A 15,292-nucleotide genomic window follows, 5' to 3' on the forward strand; every position below is an offset into this window, starting at 1 on the left:
TGCCACAGATAGGAATATCTACTCGTGTGCTTATGCTAAAGTCGGGCCCAAAATGCCCGATTACCTTTACTTTTTCCAATTTTAATTTCTTAGTACATTCCAATTACGAACCAAGTAAGTATTAACACAAAAAAAGGTAAATTGTATCAAATAAAGTAATTCTGTGAAGACTGGTCTCAGTCAGCTGTTCACGGAGTTTCGTATTTACGTGAACAGGTAACCTATGCAGAGGGATTAATATTCCAAGTATTTAACTTGAAATATTTAAGAAAGAATATTATAAAGGATATGGGTACCTTATAGTACAATGAAACAAATAAATATCATTGACAAAATCTTTTTTCCGAAAATATCATACCTAGAATAATACTTACGTATGCTTTTCATCCATGGCAGATGAGTAGGGTACCTACTTTTAAGACGTTACAAAAAGTTTAAAAAGTCTGATGTACCTAATTAGAGACTAAAAATTGACGAGAATCATCTATCAGAAAAATTAAAATTATGCCCTACTAGCTGATGCCCGCGTCTTCGTCCGCGTGGAATTAGGTTTTTTAAAAATCCCGTGGGAACTCTTTGATTTTTCGGGATAAAAAGTAGCCCTTCCCCAGTATGTAAGTTGTCCTTCCCCAGTATGTAAGCTAACTTTGTACCAACTTTCATCAAAATTGGTTGAACTGTTGGGCCGTGATAAGCTAGCAGACAGACAGACAGACAGACAGACTGACAGACACACTTTCGCATTTGTAATATTAAGTATGTAAGTATGGATTTTGTGAGTCAATTTCATGTAGGTAGGTACTAATAGTTTTTCGTGAACAGTTTTTGATTGCATCATTTGTCATAGCACGTTTCCGAATAGATACACTAAATATTTATCAGTGACTAAAACTAAATAAATCAAACGAAAAAGTGGTGCAGAGTTTTGACGACAGCGAGTCCATATTTCACAGTTGATTTTACTTTTAGCTTCGTTATCAAGTCGGCACACGCAATCCGACAATCGCGGCCGAGCTCTATGACTGCACATCCAACTGTTTTAGCACTTCAGAATACAACTTCCTTGCTTCAGTAAATCTATTCAAATGTTTATGTATTTAGCTCCTGTTTTGTTTCGTTACTTTTTTTTCAGTGTTGTAACGTGCTATTACACATAGATGCATATTTTTTTAAATAAAATTACTTATCAGATAAAAATATTGTTCAAGGATTAGATAATGACACTGACTTTCCAGTTTTTCCCTCTAATTAAGCGTTAAACTGTAACGGTGCCAGATTTGTATTTAAATTCAATTTTATTTGAAGTAACCTTCGGGCAACTTTTTAACCCACTTCAAAAAAAGGAGGAGGTTCTCAATTCGTCGGAATCTTTTTTTTATATATTAGATATATCAAGACTGCTGCCAGTTTCAAAATACAATACTTTCTATTCAAGATTTCAATTTATTATACAAAATAATTACGCAAAACACACTTTCGGTTAAACTTTTATAAAGCTTGAAATACACACAACCCGCAGCGGTAACAGCATTGCATTGTCGTAATAAAAGCGCGCGTTACAATTTGTAGTTCAAATGACTGTACGAAGCCTATCACACTGCAGATCAAGACGGCGACAGCGAGCGACCACAGCAGCTCTCAGCAACTCTAATATAATGGTCCCAACGCACTTGTGTGCTTGAGCTGCTGCTATGTGATATACCTAGTTTATATGAGTTTACAACGCACTTGGGCTGCTGCTATGTGCAAATATCCATACTAATTATATTAAATTTATTATAATTATAATTTAATTTATTTAAATTAAATTAATTTATTTAATTTATTTAAATTAAATTATAAACATCATTACGGATCATCATCATCATAAAAAACGGATCCGGTGCGATAAATCAGTAGCATGACTCCTACTCGTACCTACTCACGCTTTGCAATGTAGACGCCTTCCACTTTCTTGTATATCACAATTTATGAGAGTTACGTTGCCAAGTTGCCGTCACGCGACGCGTGTGCCCAAGCCTTTAAATACGTTGACAACTGTGCGTGATCGTAGACAAGCAGAAACTTGCTAACACATAAAAAACATAAAAATCCTTGTCCGTTTCACCTGACCATTATCCTTGCAATAAAACGCATAAATTTCGTAAAAGAAGCAATCTGAATCGACGCTGAATGTGAAACGGGTTTTCTTTTATTTTGTATTCCCGTGGAATGGTGAGCTTGGACGATTGACAGATCACAAGGGAACTGTATCGAAATTGAAGAAGACTGCTTTTAGCTAGATGTGCGGAACACAGTTAACATTTTTAAAAGAAATGAGAGATAATGCGACGTATTCTATTTACTCTCCTAAGTCCTAACGCTAATGCACACAATTAGGTAGGTATTTGTTTAGATTGTTAAGATTCCAACCAAAGCGACCAATAGAGCTTTTGTTAAAAACGCGATTTCTATGCTTTGTCGTTCATTACACTAAAAGTACTGACTGTAAGTTCAACAAATTGTTTTTTCTAATATAGCCTAAAGGTTCGTCCGCACCTGAGCGGCGCGGCGCGGCGCTTCAGTCCGACTGCAGAACGCGTCACCTCAGGCCGCTCGACGGTGCCTACCGCACTACAACTGCAGTACGCGGCACCTCGCGTCTCTTGCGCGTCACTTTTATACCCGTTCGCGTACGAGCGCGAAGCGCCGTGCCGCGCAGCTGGGTATGTCGCACTAGCGTCACTGCACTGCGCGTCGCTTCGCTGCGCTTCAAAATATTCTCTCCAGCCGTGCCGCGCGGCAACGCGCGGTGAACCGCTGTGCAGCGCCGCTCTAGTGCGATATGCGCCATACAAAATGATAGAAATGATATTTTGAAGCTCTGTGCCGCGACGTGCAGCTCGCTGAAGCGCCGCGCCGCGCCGCTCAGGTGCGGACGAACCTTAACTCCTGTGAACTAAATAATATTGATATTAATGGAAGGTATCCCGTTTATAAAGATCTAAGTAACTACGTATAAACTATAATACTGATTAATATCCTAACTTACATTGTATGATCGTAGGAAGCGGCGAACCCCGACATGGAAAGGGTATTAAACAGTGGCTTCAATAAACGGCCCAATAAGTTATGTAAAGTGCGAGTGCATCGCTTTACAACCCTACATGGTTTGTTAGGGTTGGGGCGCATGCGCGTGCACCGTCAGCCGCGCACGGCATATGCGGAATATTAAAGGAGGAAAGAGAAAAAAATTAACTTGTGAAGCCATTTTCGTCTATCGGTGCCCCCTCGCCCGCTCTGGCTTCTACGATGCAGGCAGAGCGGTCCGCGCGGCCCTACAGGACATACGTAATGTGGCGTGTCGCGCTCTCATTCACTCTTACGAACCAGTCTTGTAAATGTGATCACACGTTACTCCGCTAATAATATTTATTGTGCAGTGTTTTATACCAACTTTTGAAAAGGCTTTCTATGAACTTGTGCTTACTACAGACAAAGCTTTTTAAAGTGTGTGCGTTGTGTTTAACTTTCCGGTGAAAGTGTAAGTTTTGAAAAGTTTTTTCTGTGCTAAATAAAGTGACATATAAACTGTTTTATCCTGGTGGAGTTTCCTTTTTTGTGCCGCGTTGAGTTGAACCAATTGGATTTGTTGTCAAGTTTATGAGAGAAGTTTACTTAGGCAACTTTGACAGAATTTAACAAAGTTAATCTCTAGCCTCTACATTTGGAGAGCTTCGGAAACGACGTTGAAATTGATCCTTTAAACTAAGAAGGTATGTATTTACTAATAATAATTTTTCGTTTATTTTCTATTTTATTTCTAAAATAACTACAGACTATGCATCCTCTTCTATCGGAATGGTAAATGTAACCTAATGGTAGGAGTCTGGACTCTGGAGTAACTAATGCAACTAACTAACTAAGACTACCTATATTATAATTTAAGACTAGGTACCTATATTAATATCCTGAACCAGCACTATAAAACTTTAAGAAACTATTTTAACAACTTATAAAAGATAAAAGTAAAACCGAAGAGTCGAAATCTCGTTTTTTTGGTTTGTTGTACCTATGCGGAAGAATTTGCCTGGAAACCCACCGCATTGTTAACCAAAGGAAACTCCAAACATTAGTTTGGAGAAAGAGTCACAATCCTCAGCAGTGGGAATAAGACGCGAGAAAGAAGAAACAATTTCCATAATGATCATGCTACAAGGCTTTATTGTAATGTTACCTTACCAATTACCAATAAGTTACTACTTATAACACACTGTACTGTGTTGTTTTACTAATTAACAGGATTAAAGAAATCAATTGTTTGTCAAATGATATTTTATGAAAGAACAATTTGTCTGGTAATTTGTTTTATCAAATGAATTATTTGTAGAAACATAAGTTTTATAACGATCATAAAACGATTCATAATTTTGCCAAAATTTGTTTGGGAAATGAAACTTTGTCATTTGTTTTTTGTCAATTGATCGGTCACCGTTCAAGGTAGCAATGTTATTGTTATACTTATATCTATATCATCTAATAATTAGGTACATGTTTTACTAGTTTTCTAATTTAAAAAATACCTACCCAGCTTTCTTCGCTATTTGGCACTTTCAATTTGTTATAATCAGAATTCTTCTTAGGCTTAACGACTAATGAGATTTCAAATTGATAAGTTGGTTGTAATGGGACTGGCATGCGTTTTGGAAATCGCCCACACCATCGATGGCCCACACCCAAAATCCTGCTAAAAAAAATAAGCATAGGAGATGTTCTGGCTTATTAGTAACCCAATGTGGCTAATTCTGTTGTACACAATCTCTAAACTAAACTAAAATGGCACGTCTAAATCTATTGCTATCCCTTAATAATGTTGCTTGCGGAAAAGGACAGCACTACATTTAGACCTGTTAATTTAGTTTAGTTTAGAAATTGTGTACCAGATAATTGGCCCCAATATCACTCAAGAGAAATAGAGATAGAACAACGCTATTGTTAATTCCATATCATTCTATTAATTCACAATATGAATACCAGTACAGTAAAATCAGAACAGTACAGTACAGTAAAAACAGAAACTAGTAAAACGTGTCATGTTCTACTGGTTTTCGAATAGTGAAGTACAAATTCTTTCCTCGAATTGCTCTATTTAGAGATTTCACTTCTTTATAAATCATAATTCATCCGGCAGACGCCATAACCAATGTTTAAAATTCATAAGTTGGTCGAAATCACCAAAAGGGACTTCTGGCATGCGTTTTGGAAATCACTCACACCCAGAATTCTGCCAAAGAAAATAAGCCTAGGGAGAATGTTATTGTAAATTTGATATTATCATCAATTAATTTACATTTTTTACTGGTTTTCCAATAAAAAAATATTTCCTCGAATTGCTCTATTTGGGGCTTTCGCTTCGTTATAAATCAGATTTTTTATAGCTCCATTTTATTACTGTTTATTATCACATACATCTTCTCTTTTACTTGTTTTTTATTATCTGTTTATGTCCAAACTTTGAACTGGTGTTGAGGTGCAACATTTATAGGCATTCTTTCATAGTTACTTTCAAATAAAACCAGTATTTTTGAAATTTAAGTTTAGAGTTTCCTTACAACTTGCAACGGTTGCTTTCTTAGAAGTTGAATACAAGTTGAGATTCAATTTTTTTCTTTTTTTTAAAGTAACGTACCTAGATTGCTAAAGTTTGTAAGTCCAAATCTTAGTCGTTAGACTACCTTTTGTACCTACGTGGTTTGACTGGACTAAGGATTTCCATGGTTAGTTACATATTTTGGACTATGGGCATGGGAAATATAAGTTAGTTATGTCTGATATTCTTTACAAAAGTGTCATTAGTTTGGGCGGCTTATTTTAAATTGAATCAACACTTTCCACTTTATCATACAAGCTTTCCTCCAGGTGGGTGTAGGTACTTACCTCCTAATATCTAGGCACTTAATGAATAAAAAATTAACAGGCAATAAAACAAGCTTTTAGATAACGACACGAGTGTTTCAAAATTTTCGAAACTTGTCATAAATAATTTTACTTATATTTACGATTTAATAACGTCGGACGGGGAGCTGCACGGCACTCTAAAATAGACAGCCGTAATAAAATTCCATACCGCTTCTAATAAATTATCGGAAGACGTTCTTTTTATTGGAGTAACGAATGGTGAGATGAGTAATGGTGCAAGTTTCACCAATAAATCATGCTTTCCCGTTCGAGTGGAGCTTCCGCGTTGGGGTTGTATTTGGCAAGAGATCTCCTTACTTGTTAGTTTTGTTAGACGCCCTTATCTAATGTCTGCGATCGACTACTGTGAAAAATATAGCTTTCAGGATATCGTTTGGCGATCTTGTCTTTGATGTCTGAACTTCTGAACTGAAGTGCTTACATTGCTGACTGCCTTTGTATTAGTCAATTAAAATAAAAGTCAACTAAATAACTTTAGATCAGCCTGGCTGTCCAGCGCGACAATGCAGCCAGTATTCTTGGTACCAATCCACGCGGGCATGATTTGTATAGTAATTAGATAAGGCTAGCTTTAAGTTTTGTTGTAATATTTTCAGTAACTTACTTATTTGAAATTATTGTACTGGATTCCTCACTATATTTTCGCACCTTTTCCTATTATTGTTGTAAGTTTAAATAAGTAAGTAATTGGTGTTTAAGATATTGATAGACAACTTTGTGTATTCGGCAGCCCAAGCAAAGTCAGTGCGACTCATTTCTCACGCGGCAACTTTTTTGCAACATTTTCTACATGTAGAAGTCATGAGAAAGCGATGTCGCTCTGATTGTACTTGGACTGCTTGGGTCCCTACTTGGAAGAATCATGCCGTCGTTATTTGAAAGGCGTCACCCGTTACACAGAACAAGACACGAATACGCATAGTTACTTGATATAAACATTTCACTAACTCTAGGCTTTATTACTCTTCGAGTCTGTAAGTAATTTTAACTTTGTTTCGTGATTGAAAATTTAATTTTCCAACTTTGCAAGAAATAAAGAATTTGATACTAGTGTAAAGAAGATCGAGAACAGAAGTATCAAAGTTGAACGTAAAGATAAAAAGACAAAGTGGGAACACCGAACAGTGCGAAACAAGTAATTGAAGAATACCGCTCTCGATTGCGTCGGTATTTCGTCAAGAGTATAGGACCGCTAAATAGAGCAGAAGCCGATGGTCCGTGAAATGACGTGTCGAACTCGTGGTACCTACATACCCAGTTGATGAACTATTGTTTAGAAACGTGGAGATGTGAGTTGTGACCGGATTCTCTCCAGAGTCCTATTGATATTGTATCTGCTGGATTCGGAAAATCTATTCAAGAATAGAACTTGATTAAATGTGTTCTGTTTGAACTTTGAGGAGACAATCCTTCAAATCTATTGATGCTTGTAATTTATTTAATTTTAAGTTATGTTAAGCGGGTAACATTTGATTGATTGAAATCAATTATGGCAAATATATTGTTATTCGTACGGCTAATGCAACAAAAATCGAAATTCATCTAACTACCTATCGTAATATTGCAGATTAAGGTCCGTACTATTTTAGGTGCGTAGACACCGGTCATAAATTGGACAAATAAGCTAAATTTCTTGGCTAGATTAAGAGAAGTTGTCTTTGACTAAGATACATAATTTGATTGAAGAACTTGATAGTTTTCACACCAGACAGGAACAAAATTACTCCATCATCAACAAACTGGCGCCGCCGCGCTGGCCCAGAGCACGGGTCTCCTCTCAGAGTGAAAAGGCTTTGGCCATAGTTAGTCCACCATGCTAGCCAAGGGCAGATTGGAAATACTTACTGTGTAACAAAAGTATGTAATAAAAAACGGCTAGTAAGTATTCAAAATAATCAAAAAGTCATGAATACACCACAAAAATGGAGCTTCAAAATAGTTGAATAAATGCTTTGCTTTAATGGTGAAGGAAAAAATCTTAACCTGCTTGTTTGAGTGTAATCTGTCATCCATAATGTTCTCAAAAGTTTGTGAAGTCTTCCAATCCGCACTTGGTCACAGCGTCGTAACCTGTGGCTAAACTCTACTCATTCTGAGAGGAGACCCGTACTCTGTAGTGAGCTGGGCGATAGGTCGATGATGTAACACTGTTTTCGTACCGTTTATCAATAAAATAAAGAATAAATAGTAGGTAGTTAAGGGTCGTTTTTATAGACTCTGTCACTCAAATCCAGGCTTCATTTTTATGACTAGAAACACATTAACATCGTCCAAGGCTTTGACGTGCTTAGTTTCAGTCCATTATTGTTCGTATGCGGAATGCTAAATCGCTTAGAGTTCAGACCGCTTTGCCTTTGGAGAGAGAGTTTACGAGTAATAAGCAAATCTCGATTTGCCTTGCCTTACCTAACCTCGTGTGAAAGAGTTTGTCCTTAAAGCTTAAATGAGAGGCAGGGTGGTTTTGACGGCACATTGAATATTATCGTTAGTAAAAAGGCGTTCCCACGTTACCGGAAGCGGGGCTGGATCGCCACGCTTCGGTACTCGGCTCTTTCACTATTGTCCCTTTGTTCCTACTTAGCCTCGTCAGGCTCGCAAAAGAGCGCTGCATTGTTCAATGGATCTAGTTTACCGCACTTAATTTGTATTGCATCATTCGTTCCACACCATTTTCGATGACTCTCTGGCGTACTATTGCTTAAATGATTTGTAATCAAGAGATTCTGGGTTTGATGCCCTATAAGTTAGTTTGGAAAATTTTATTTTCTGATGAGTTGGCTCAAGTAGGGTCAGATAAATGTAGTATGCTACAAACGTGGCATGTCACCCTGTCATCGAAAGAATTGACCAATTTTCTAAGCAGTGGTGTGTCTTAAACTTTCCCTGTAATTTTGAGCAAGTTTAACAGGCTTGAGCTGAGTAGCTTTGAACCAAGGAGCCTCGATCTAAGCAAACCATAGCAGCTTAAATGGATACAACTGCTCGACTGGCTTTTCTAAACGCACGGGTCAGGCAGAGTCGAGTTTCTTCTCGGTAGGAAAGGCATTCCGAGCCAGTGATAGATGCATTTGACGATTCAAAAGCAGGTACTTGTAAAAGTTTATTTAAATAAAAATCTTTCTACTATTTCTATTGACTCCAATAAAAAGCCGACAAAATAACTCGGAAAATTTTCCTCGTGGCTGGCGAGCTTTAGGGTAAGTTTTACTTTACCAGCGTCTAGCTTACGAAAATCTTTATCTCTTTCTGAGCTTTAAAGTTTCATCACTATCATCATCACTTACTAGCAGTCGAGAATACTTATAAAAGCTAGCTTTATATCGATCACTCGCAATAAGCCTGATGTCACGCGCAACTTGACAAGTTGAGTGGATTGCACCTCGTCACGATGTTACGCCTTTACCGTGGGTATTGCCTGTATTCTATTCTATATTATGCATTATTCAGTTAAAGTAACTGTTCAGAGTTATAATGGCCTGGTGGTTAGAGCACATTCATTGTTATTATGGGGTTGCCAGTTTCACCTTTCAAATGACCTATTTTTTTGACACATGTACATAATTTTCATTTTTTTTTACTGAGTACTGTACTAAATTAACTATTTTAATCGAATTATGTTGATGGAACTTTAAAAGTAGTTTTATCAAGCACTCTAGACACTAGGTACAATACATGTCAGTGACTCTAGAAAATATTTGCACAATTTTTATGCATGTAGCACGTTGTTTTTATAAGGAAACTACCGTTTACAGCAAAATCTTGTTAATAAGATAAAAGTCAGACATGCAAACTTGCATTCTACACAAAGGCATTTTTATTCTGCCCAAATTAATTAATGCATTCCTCTTTTTAGAGCATACCGGCTATAAACATAAGTTGAAATTTGCATTCTTGTTCCTGTTTCAATTCAACAGTTAACTCGTCTTAGACCACCCGCGAAGCCTTATACCTACGATTCAATTCGAACTTTATCTCTACGTGATAGAACCCCATACAGTTTTGTATGAATGTATATATTGCTTATTTGCTTGCAATTCTGTATAATCATCTTACTCGCTCCAAATCATTTTATAAAACGTATTTATCTAAATTATAGGCTGTAAAATCGTCTTTCCTTCGCTTACAGTATTGAAGAAAAAGAAGAAAAACTCTACGCAAATTACGAAACTCCAATAGGAAGTCTTGATAAGATTTTTAATCTTTTTCCGCAAGATCTCGAATAACAGTTGCAGCATTCGAATCTCATTAGCGACCGAAACAAAGAATGAAAACTTGGAGTAATAAATTTAGCGAGGCTCAAGTCGAATCGCTTACGGTCCCTTTTAATTTGGTTGGCATTGTTTGGGCGTCCCGCAGGGCACCGCCCGTTGAATTTATTTCTGGATCTCCAGCTGATTCAAACATAACTTACTTCTTATTAGTCGATTAGGAATGGAAATTAAAGTTTGTGTCCCTGCACTGTGAAATATATCGATGTTTAGATAACAACAACTGGTCATAATGTTTTCAACACAGTATGAACCGATAAAAGATGACTCATGCAAGGACATTTAAAGGTTCCTTAGCAACATTTGTATCTTTTAGTATAGCAGTAGCGCTTCGCTATTAAGTAATATTTAACACTTTATATACCAACCAAAAATAAAGTATGTAAGTATGTATTTAATCTAATTGCATCCTCCTTATACCTGACTTAGGACTGTCAGATTTGGAATCACTCGCAGAAACACTTGCAGAAGTTTGTCAAAGATGAATGGAAAATGTACGTTAGGATTCACTTTCAAAGATAGGAAGATAGCTAACGACATAAGACATACTTTGGAAATACCACTAAAGTTCAATACATACTTGAGACAATCAAAAAGTTGAAATGGTGGTGGACAGAGCATGAGAAAGCAATGAAAAATGGACACAAAAAATTATAAGTAAATCGAGTTGCAATAGAATTTTCAAAAGCACAGCTTTCTAACACAAAATGATGTGGGGCACCTAATATAATAATAATTTATAAAAAATACTTCCAAGAAATTATGTATATTCCAGCCGTTCTAAGTTGCCGAGGGCTAAGCTGCCGGGAGCCATATGAGCGATTCGATGACTTTGCATTATTATATTGACGCGGCCAGTCTGAGCTGATAAAATTAATAGTCGTCCAGCTATCGATGGCAGCGATAAATTTGTCCGTATGTGGAAAGGCACTAGATATATCAATCATTGTTACAGTAGGTAATTGAAAACATTCTGTGTTTTGAAGATAATAAATAATGATAATCAGCTTGGAGTAGATTTTTTAACGACTAGATTTCCAGTCGGTCTGTCTTGACTGAGGATTGTCAACACTATGGCGGATCAACATCTTGCGGTACTCACCGCGGTAGGTATTCATTGAAAAACAAAGTGATTGCTGCCTCCAAAATTTTGTCAGTCGTTATGAAGGAAAAGGTTCATATAGGGGAGCATAAAGCTACTTGGTTGCTTGCAATAAATCTAACTTTATCACTGATTTCAAACACAGTAAAATCAACTATTGGGTTGATCAGTGTCATTATTTCAACCAAATAAAATCATCAATCATGACACTATTGAATTTACATACTTAGTGAGATTTTAAAACGACTGTTTTAACAAAAGTTGTATAGCATTATCGGTAAGTATACCTAATGATTTTAAGCTTATTTCGTAGTTTAACGACAAATTTTAATGTATAAAACGGGTACATACCACGATTATTTTTTACTCAACCTAACCTACTATATTTTTTTTCGATACATTTTATACAAGTGAAAGTTCACTCTTCTCTTCTCTTCACTCACTTGCTTTTTTCAGTGTGGGTCAAAATATGATGTCCTCAGATGAATGATGTCCTTCTAACCGGTCCGTGTCAGTTTGTTTAAGTTTGACCAATGAGTTGAGATGACCAAGGCTTGAAAAACTTCCCCTTGACGACCAAAAAAATAGAAGTTTGTATTGAATAAATAACGGCATTTCTAAATTTTATGACAAACAACACGTGTTTTGCGAATGGACACCAAATGTGGCACATCTGCAGATGGAAGAACGTGCCGTTTTGGGCTCCTATTAAAATTCCCACACGTAAAATTGAATAAAAAAATGGACCTTCCAATAGCCCCTTTTCGGTTCACAACAAACAAGCAGGTAAACGAATCTTTTACGATCTCCGGGGAATATAATATGCACCCAATATTGAAGGAGTTTACATCTTATTACAAGAGAATAGGAAATAAACTCGACGTGACATTACTCGAGACTTCTGTAACAATGTCAGGAATAATAAAATGAAATTGGTGTTCTTTCTGCGCTGGTACAAAATTCATTATTTTTCATACTAAAAAGGTCAATGTTATATTTAACTTTTACGTAAGTAAGTAATTGAATTTCGTTCTCTTATTCAAGAAACATAATCTATCTAAATATATAAAAGGAAAAGATGACTGACTGACTGATCTATCAACACACAGCTCAAACTATTGGATGGAAGTCGCGAGCCTAAGCTAGTATTATTATAAAAATGTTTACGGTACCACACACCACAGTGGCTTCATTTATCCGCATTTATCTGCTCTATTTTACGTTAACTGAATATTATAACAAAGCGAACATAGACCACCACCATCACCATCAATCCATCGCCGGCTCACTACTGAGAACGGTCTGGCCGAAAACGGATTGTTAAACTTCACACACCTTTGAGAACATTATGGTGAACTCTCAGGCATGTAGGCTTCGTCACGATTTTTTCCGTCACCGTTAAATGTGATATTTAATTGCTTTAAAACGCACATAACTCCGTTTCGTGCCCGGGATCGAACCTCGAAGCCCCCGATTAGGAGTCCGACGTCTTAACCCACTAGGCTACCTCCGCTTTGTTAGGAAATAGCTGTAGCTACGTTTTATTGTCAAACAAAACTTAACACATATAGATACAAATGTTAAGTAATGCCGTCAAAGACCCACACTTCATAAATATCGATGTAAATAAGTGTAAATATTGGATCCCAAGTCATTGTAACCTTCAAGTAGAACCGACTGGGCAACATTCCACGATGCTCGGTCAACAAAGGACCAAACTATCACAGCATGGGAAAGTGTCACGAAACGGTCGCTATTCCATTATAGGGATGTGATATTTTGTTTACAACCTGGATGACTTATTTACATACACACGTTATTATTACAGTAATGTGTGAAGATTTGAAATACCTTAGCTCTTCCGTTTAACGACAACGTTCGAAATGGTAGTAGTTTTGTGACCTTTGAACCTTTAGGATACAGAACAGGTTCCCCAGAAAACAATTTTCGCTCAAGTCAAAGTCTCGTATTGTATTAGTGATCGAAATCCGAGCTTTCAAGTAAATGTACAGCTATACGCGTAAACTCTCTCGCGCGCAAGCTATGCTTAAATAATCAGTGCTACGGCGATTTTTCGCGGTTGTCTGGTCTAACAGTTTTTTAATCTACAAGTAAATCATTCAAAAACCACGAGAAAGATAATATGTCGCACTGATTGTGCTCGGGCAGCGATTATAGTGAAACGGATCAACTAATACTAACGTAATAATAAAAGTAACGTAGGTATGTTGGACTAGCTTCATTTAAGGAAAGTGTACCTACTTACCTGCTTATTGTTACGGTATATTTACGGTCCAGTATTATTTGGCAAATAAACTAACCTTATACAAGTAATATTACTAAAAAGGAAAAGCAGTCATGTGAACTACAACAACCGTTCCTACCTGTAGGACTTATAGTCAATGTTTGTATGCTTTCCAACGAACGAAACTTATTTTAAAATAAATTGACACGGCAAACAGACGTCGAATGATGTGTACATTAGTAAAGTTTACGTTGGCTTACTTCCCCGGGCGTATAATTACTCTTTGTTATGGAATCCTGTTCAAGCTGGCGTACATTAGAGTTTACATAATACCCTCGACTAGGAGCGGACAGTGAAAACAATGATGTTATGATAGGGACTGCCCCGCGGCGCTTGTTTGGAATACACGCGCTCAGCGTGGCTCCGCATTAGCTGCAGGTGTCGCGCGGTATTATGTACAGTAGGTAAACGTATATTAAAGTAGGTATTATTTAATATATTTGATGATTTTATATATTCTAAATGTATATAAGAGCCGTGATAGCCTTGTGGTTAAGACGTCCGCTTCCTATTCTGGAGGTTGGGAGTTCTATTCCGGGCACGCGCCTCTAGCTTTCACATTCGACTAGCTTATGCCCGCGACTTCGTCCACATGGACTACACAAATGTCAACCCCCTTAGGGGTTAAAAAAGGCGGTTTTATCATTTTGAATGCGGAGTAGCAAAAATATAACATATTGAAACTGTACTTACCTATACACCAACTAAAGTGATAGACGCTGAAGTGGTGAAAACTTTGGTGCTTATAGTTTTTAATAATTTCATTCCGAAACTCTTTGACTCATGCTACTTCTAAGAATTAAAGAACCAATAACTTGTAACTTATCTTATTAATTCTTCGTATCTACCACTTACAAGTCTCGATCGTTTCTAAGAATTTACAGAATTCGATTCAATACTAGGTTGAATAATTTAAAGCCGCTCTTCACTCACACTGCGACATCCACAGCTCGCGAACGAACGCCACCGTGACACAAAACGTGGAAGATTTTGCGGCGTTGGCGCTTCGTGGCGTTCCCTGTCCAATGTAGTGTTGTCCGTGACAAAGGGACTGACTTGACTAACGGAAAAGTTGCGACTGTAGAGAATTATATTGGACCACCCCGATTGCCATCTCGACGAGTGTTACTTATTTCATACAATTTTTTTATCACAAACATTCATAAGGTACTTTGTGCATTCGTGCCTATGGATATTTTACTTAATTGCGCAATAAATTGAAGCTTCACTGAGATAATAATAATAATTTTTATTTTCTTCTTAATAAACATGTAGTTTTCAGCTTTAGTATGAGGCCCAGCCTCCTGAGGTAGTAAAATAAAAATTAAAATAATATAGTAGGTACCTACTTAATATTGGGTAATTCATTAATACTTAATAGTTAGTCTGATGATAAATATAGCACCGCATAGCAAATTAATTAAAAATCGTTTAAACCTTATGGTTTATACGATAAAGTATTCGTTACATTCAAGTTCAACCCATGTTGTATTCAAATAACATGCTAATGTGATTGATCAAATTCTTTAACGGGACGGGCCCTTCATTTTAGGCTTTCCTAACATTCCGACCATTAATAAAATTAAGCTATTTCAAATGCGTATCTATTCATACGCTCTCTGTAGATATTCACGGCTAATAATATGAATTCGGCCTTCT

The 15,292-nt window shown here is 36.9% G+C and overlaps 1 protein-coding gene across 8 annotated transcripts in view; it reads left to right on the forward strand.

Annotated features, from left to right (window-relative positions):
• Positions 1-3,308: 3,308 nt before the first annotated feature.
• LOC117989110 (uncharacterized) overlaps positions 3,309-15,292 on the forward strand; it is a 155,345-nt gene continuing 143,361 nt past the window's right edge. For all 8 annotated transcript variants that reach the window (XR_011237604.1, XR_004674530.2, XR_011237605.1 and 5 more), the window contains exon 1: positions 3,309-3,755. The gene's annotated coding sequence lies outside the window, so the exon portion shown is untranslated. The remainder of the gene's footprint in view (positions 3,756-15,292) is intronic.

This window comes from Maniola hyperantus, chromosome 15 (genome assembly GCF_902806685.2).
Source record: "Maniola hyperantus chromosome 15, iAphHyp1.2, whole genome shotgun sequence".
In the NCBI taxonomy this organism is placed as follows: domain Eukaryota; kingdom Metazoa; phylum Arthropoda; class Insecta; order Lepidoptera; family Nymphalidae; genus Maniola; species Maniola hyperantus.